Here is a 7,242-nt window from a genome sequence, read left to right as displayed (position 1 = left end):
TGGGTCCTCTCTGAGGAGGGCCTGGAAGCCTCTCCTCCCATTCCAAAACCCAAGGGAGTCTTTGAGGTGCCTTGCTGAGGAGACGTTATCCATGTATCTCCCCAGAAAAGCCCTCACCTCTTCGTCCTTAACGTAAGGGTTGTAAATGTTCACAGTTACAACCCTAAAGTTATTCTTCGCCAGGCTTGTTATTTCGTAGTGGCACATCGGCCTCTCACCTCCCACTGCTCTTGCCCTTCTCAGGATATCATCGTGTTTTTCCTCTGTATATAGTGCAACGTCATATGCTCCCTCCAACGAGTTGCCTTGGAAACAAAACACGTCCTTCACCGTCAGCTTTAGAATCCCCATCAATATTATCCTTCCAAAGGATTCCCGTCCTAAAGGCTCAAACTCCTTTTCCTTCCAAGCAAACCGAATCGTGTTGGCCAGCCCAATCCCAGGGACCGACCGTGTTGATGTATTTAGCACCATCTCCGCAAGGAGAATGGCGCACCCGGCTCACGTTCTCTTCTCTTCCAAAACAAGGGGAAAAAAAGAAAAAACAAAGTGACTGAGCCTATTCTTTTTTTTTTTTTTTTTTAATAAAAATAGTTTATTATCTTCAATACCATTCATTCTTTACAACTCATAATTTTCATACATACACAAATAATGGTATTTTAAATAAACTAATTAAACTAAAACATAAACCACAAACAAAACCTCAGGGGAGCATCTTCCCTCCCCGTTACCCTACAAAATACCTCTCCCTATCTCCCCGTCCCTAATCTATCCTCTTACAAATCTAAATGACACCCAGCCCTAAACCCCCCTTCCACCTCTCCCGAGCAGCATGCTGCCCCACTTCCTCTCCTCCTCTTCATCCTCCCCCTCAAATCTCCTTCCACCCTCCTCACTATCCCTTCCACCCCCAATCTTTCCCTGTCTTCACCATGTTCTGCCTTGCTTCCCACAGCCCCCGTTTAAAGAGACTCATGAGAAGCCAGAGCAGAAACCTGTCCCTATCCGTCCCTCTCGCTCTCCCTACACCCCTCTCTAACCTGGCCCACGTCAATACAAAATCCCCTTTACCAAACCTAACAACACCCGTGCCCTAGCCCATACTACTCCGGCAAAGGCACAGTCCCAAAAGACATGGCGCACAGTCTCCTCCCTGCCACAAGAGGATCTTAGACAGGTGGGGATTGCACCAAATTATACCGGTACAAGATGGAACGTACCGGCAAACACTTATGAAGGCTCAACCAATTCAGGTCCTTGAGCCTGTTATCCAGACCCCGCGCCTGCACTCCCTCCCAGACCACTTCCGAGATGCCCACTACAGGCGCCGGACTCCTGCCTTTCTGACCTCCTCGTACAGGTGCCTGTGATCTAAACCTACTCGGGCAACTTCAACCTCAGGGTGCGCACGCAGCCACTTGGCCGCATGACCAAAGTGCCACGGCAGCTGTTCCGCCCGAGGACCCGTGTTAGACCACACCATTATGCTTCTCGCCTGATACGAGAAAAACACCCGCAGGAGGTAACCGGACGGGTGTATCACTGGCTGAGCAAGCTCCGTTAACAAGAAGGAAACAAAAATTGAGTCCAGCTTGAGGGGGAAATGTGGTACCCCCTACCTCCCTCCCCGATGGGACAGATCATGCGTGCCCTGGCGACCCACTCGCACCTGCCACTCCACATAAACTGAAACACAAGCCTCACTAGAGGCCTCCTCAGACAAGCCGGCAATGGGTAGATGTATGCCAAATACAAAAGAGACGGCAACACATCCACCTTTAGGACCAGGACTTTGCCCATAAAAGACAAATACCTAGCTTTCCACATTGCTAGCTTCCTCTGTACCACTGCGATACGCATGTTCCAGTTTAGCGTCGCTGAGCCGGAGGTCTCAAAATGGACCCCGAGAATCCTCAGGGCCCCCTCACAGAGAGATAACCCCCCAGGCACATCCGTTCTACCGCGCCATCTTCCGAAAAACTTGACTGAAGACTTTGCATGGTTCAGAACTGCTCCCGACGCTTCGGGTGAAATCCCCAAAGATGGCAAGGGACCTTGTCAGGCACGAGTCCTTGCACAACAGCAAGGAAGTGTCGTCGGCGTACTGCGTCATCTTAACACGCAGCCCACCACTTCCAGGGATCAGCAAACCTTCCACCCCTGTGTCTGCCCTAATGGCAGCCCCCAGAGGCTCCATGTACAGAACGAAGAGGAGAGCCGAGAGTGGGCACCCCTGCCTGACCCCAGACGAGAGGTCAAAAACATCACCCAAGTGACTATTTACACTAACTCGGCACCCCGCTCCGACATATAATGTACGAATCCATCCTATAAACTTCTCCCCAAATCCTAATCGACCTAACACTCTGAATAAAAGGATCTATTCACGCGATCGAAGGCTTTCGCCTGATCTAGCGCTGCTACCATTAAAGGCAGACCTCTATCTTCAACCCAAGCGATGGAGTCCCTGATTAACTGTAGGTTCCATCGAATAGAGCGGCCCTCTACCCCGCACGTCTGATCCTCATGAACGACGTAGGGAAGGGCTGTGCGCAACCGGTCTGCTAAAACCTTTGCAAGTAGCTTGTAATCTACACACAGCATGGTCAACGGCCGCCAGTTGCCAAGGTCTGTTACTTCCCCTTCTTATATAAAAGTGACAGCACACCAACAGCCATTGATCCCCCGGGACCCCCGTCTCAAGGATGGCCTTCAAGACTTCGAGGACCACTGGTCCAAGTATACCCCAAAACTTGAGATAAAACTCAGCCGGCAGCCCATCTATCCCAGGCACCTTCCCTTTTCCCATCCTCCTAAGAGCGCTCTCAACCTCTTCTAGTGAGATCTGGGCCTCCATCACTTCTCTAATGTCCTCCGGCAACCGCCTGGACAAGTGTTCTAAAAACACATTTCCCTGCTCTACATCTATTTCCCTTTCCTTAAATAAACCTTGGAAATGATCAGTTGTCACCCTGACCATATCCTCTGGTTCTCTAACTATACTACCATTTTCTTCCCTAACACCATGCATTACCTTCCTACTCTGTCTTGCCCTAACCAACTTAAAGAACATAGCAGAACAAGTCTCATTATGTTCTAGAAAGCCACTATGCGCTCGCTCAAGGAAAGCTCGAGCCTTCCGCTCCTGCAACTCCTGAGCTGCGCCTTTAGGGTTGCGGATCTCTCCCAGTCAAACGACCCGCCGAGGTTGCCTGCCTCGTATTCGAGTTCAATTAACCTCTGGATACGATCCACCTCCCTCCTCTCCTCCCTTTTTTTCCTCTTGCAATACCCTATTATAAAAGCCCTAATCCTCACCTTAACTAATTCCCACCACTCTAACACCCCTCGCACATGGACCGGAGGCCCTCAAGCCTCCAAAAGAAACCATAAAACCCGTCAACAAAAGCCTGCTCCTCCAGCACATCCCGATCTAGCTTCCAGTACCCTCTACCAAAGAGGCAGACTGGCGACCCCACCTGCAGGAGCACCCGTCGTGATCCGAAAAGAAAACAGGCAACAGCCGCCCAGACAACTTACCCAAAGACCTGGGTACAAAAATATAGTCGAGCCTCCGCTCAACCCCCTGGAGTTACGCCATGTAGGACCGTCCATTTTCGGAGTAGTGTGCAGACCACCATCTACCAGACCATGGCAAGCCATTAGCCTGGCAATGGCGCCCGCACTGCTATCCCCCTCTTCCTAAATCTGTATTAAAATCCCCCTATCACTAATTTCCTATTTGTGACACACAGGGCGTCAGACAGTCCACCATCTCCCTTCTGTCTGCCACCACCTGTGGCCCATACACCACCACTAATCTAAATTTACAATCCCTTATCGTGACATCCACCCCTATAACCCTCCCCTGCATTACCACGAAAGAATCCTCCACTTTTACCTCCCTGTGCCCACACAAAATCCCTACCCCCGATGAGTGCACCCCCAACACCCCAAACCGACTCCCCCTTGTCCCACTCCCTCTTAAACCTAATAACATCCCCTCCATCCCTCAGGTGAACCTCCTGTAAAAACAAAAATCAAACCCCACACCCTCCAAATAACTAAAAACCGCCCTCCTCTTAACAAAATCCCTTAAACCCTTACATTTAAACTAACAAAAGTAAAATTAGACTCCATGAAAAATAAATACATGTAATACACTCAAATTCTAAACCCAGACAGAAAAAAACATAAAACAGGAGACTCACCCGATGCTCCCTGCTCCATATCTACCGGTGAGAACACCATCCGTAATCCCGACATCCCCCTCTTCCTCCATCACACCCTCCCAGGATGCAGGAATAGTGTTTGGCTCGGAGTGCCCTGCACCCTGGGTCTACCCCCACAATCCTCCCCTCCCCAGTGTTGCAGCTGGTTTGGAAAAAATTGGGGAGGCTGAGTCCCCAAACAAAAACTCCCCACCTCCTCTTGTACCCAGTCCTGAGTCTTGTTATGTGTGTCCCCACCCAACAGAAGTTGAGGGCCTGGGGAAACCAGCAGCAACCCAGAGGTTTCTCCCGCCCCCATCACTCTCTTGGCCATCCCTTCCCCCTCACTGTCGGCCAATCGCCCCCTCCTCTTCATACTCTTCTTTGGTGATGGCGGCAGTGAAGAGATACCACCCTCCCCCTGCCAGCTCCTCCACCATACCCCTCATCTCTTCCACCATGGCACTTTCCCCCAGTCCACTTTCTCTTCCACCGTCTCCTTCTCCACCACTCCTCCCTCGCTTTCTTCTCTCTCATGCTCCTCCACTCGGTTGCCTTCTTCCGCTTTTTCTGGTTCTCCTACTCCCGTGCCTTCCGTTTCCTTCTCTCTTCCATCCGCCGCTTCTGGCTCCTCCTCCTTCCTTGTGGCCTTCCCCTCTGGACCTGATCTCTGGTCATGAGGCGTGCTTCCTTCCCCTCCTCTTCTTCCCCCATCCCCCGCTCCTGCTCCCCCCAGCAGCAGACGCATATGACCTCTGACGGGCCGGGCACCCCCTCCACAGGTGTGCTGACGAGCCACACCCATGGCACGTCTTAGGCTTGTCACAATCCCTCGCCTCGTGATCCTCAGATGCACAAAATCTGCATTTTCTTGCACTGCACGAGGCGAATATGTGACCATAGGCCATACAGCGTCTGCAAAATGGGGGCTGACGTGCATAATACAACGTCCCCTGTCAGCCCCTAGGAGAACATAGCAGGAGGATGGAGGTAGCCACCATGTCCCCTTGGGTCCTCTCTGAGGAGGGCCTGGAAGCCTCTCCTCCCATTCCAAAACCCAAGGGAGTCTTTGAGGTGCCTTGCTGAGGAGACGTTATCCATGTATCTCCCCAGAAAAGCCCTCACCTCTTCGTCCTAACGTAAGGGTTGTAAATGTTTACAGTTACAACCCTAAAGTTATTCTTCGCCAGGCTTGTTATTTCGTAGTGGCACATCGGCCTCTCACCTCCCACTGCTCTTGCCCTTCTCAGGATATCATCGTGTTTTTCCTCTGTATATAGTGCAACGTCGTATGCTCCCTCCAACGAGTTGCCTTGGAAACAAAACACGTCCTTCACCGTCAGCTTTAGAATCCCCATCAATATTATCCTTCCAAAGGATTCCCGTCCTAAAGGCTCAAACTCCTTTTCCTTCCACGCAAACCGAATCGTGTTGGCCAGCCCAATCCCAGGGACCGACCGTGTTGATGTATTTAGCACCATCTCCGCAAGGAGAATGGCGCTCGTTCTCTTCTCTTCCAAAACAATTGAAAAGAAAAAAACCAAGTTGACTGAGCCTATCTGCTGACTATAACACAGAGACAGGAACAATCACCCACGAAACACTCAAAGAATATGGCTGCCTAAATATGGTTCCCAATCAGAGACAACGAATAATCACCTGACTCTGATTAAGAACCGCCTCAGGCAACCATAGACTTTCCTAGACAACCCTACTCAGCCACAATCCCAATACCTACTAAAACCCCAATACAAAAACACACCACAAAATAAACCCAATGTCACACCCTGGCCTGACCAAAATATAAAGAAAACACAAAATACTAAGACCAAGGCGTGACATGTAAGCTTTGAGACAATTGAGACATGGATTGTGTATGTGTGCCATTCAGAGTGTTAATGGGCAAGACAAAAGATTTAAGTGTCTTTCAACAGGGTATCGTTAGTAGGTGCCAGGCGCACTGATTTGTGTCAAGAACCGCAATGCTGCTGGGTTTTTCCACGCTTAACAGATTCCCATGTGTATCAAGAATGGTCCACCACGGAATTGACACCCAGTCAACTTGACACAACTGTGGGAGGCATTGGAGTCTACATGAGCCAGCATCCCTGTGGAACGCTTTCAAAGAGTGGGGGGAGGGAAACTCAATATTAGCAAGGTGTTCTTAATGTTCTTAATGTTTCTACAGTCAGTGTATGTCTAAAGATAGGCAGGTGTAACATCGCACTGCCTTCAATATTATGGGATGAAGATGTAACATATTCTGGCCAATTTTTTACGATATTTGTGAAGAAGAACAAGGCTACCCGGCTGGCAAAGAGCACTCTACAGGCAGACCTCCATAGTGATGGCATGGGTGCAGACAGAACATGCTTTCCATCCAATCCTGCAACCTCTGCTACAGAGGCCGTATAATTTTGCTTGCTCTGGACTCCAGAGAAGTGACATGATATATCCCTTTGTTGATATTGGCCACTAACGTGAATGACTTTCAGCTCCAAATGCAGGTGTACAACGCAGTTTATTTCTGTAGCCTATCTTGCATTTTGAAAATGCATCACCGTTTGTGGCTATAATGACAGGCTACATTTTCTCAGCGATTGTGCTTGTATGTTTGTGTGTGCACATGTGCATGTGTGTGCATGAGTTCGCACGTTTTGTACCATTCTTTTTTGGGGATCGTGGATCAAACAGTTTGAAAACTACTAGGATACATGGTAATGGTAACAAATGGAGTTGGGTTGGATATAGTAATAGTAAGTTACAGTATTTCTTACAATCTTGGTCGTTGTTTAGTGCTGCATTTATTGCAGTTCAAAATAGTTCAGCAAAATACTTGACTCATCAGATTGTGCTGCTTTCCCCTCTTCCTTGTGTGTGTATGGGGGGTGCTCTTTTATTAGTTTGAGCATATGCCCCCCAAAAGGTCTGTGCACAGCCCTATACTACCCAATGACTACCTCACTAGCAGTTGGATTAGCCATCCTACGAAAAAGAGGCCACAGACAGGTATACTGTACATCTTCAT

The sequence above is a fragment of the Oncorhynchus nerka genome, linkage group LG7 (assembly GCF_034236695.1).
Source record: "Oncorhynchus nerka isolate Pitt River linkage group LG7, Oner_Uvic_2.0, whole genome shotgun sequence".
Taxonomy (NCBI): domain Eukaryota; kingdom Metazoa; phylum Chordata; class Actinopteri; order Salmoniformes; family Salmonidae; genus Oncorhynchus; species Oncorhynchus nerka.
This window is presented reverse-complemented; position numbering follows the sequence as displayed.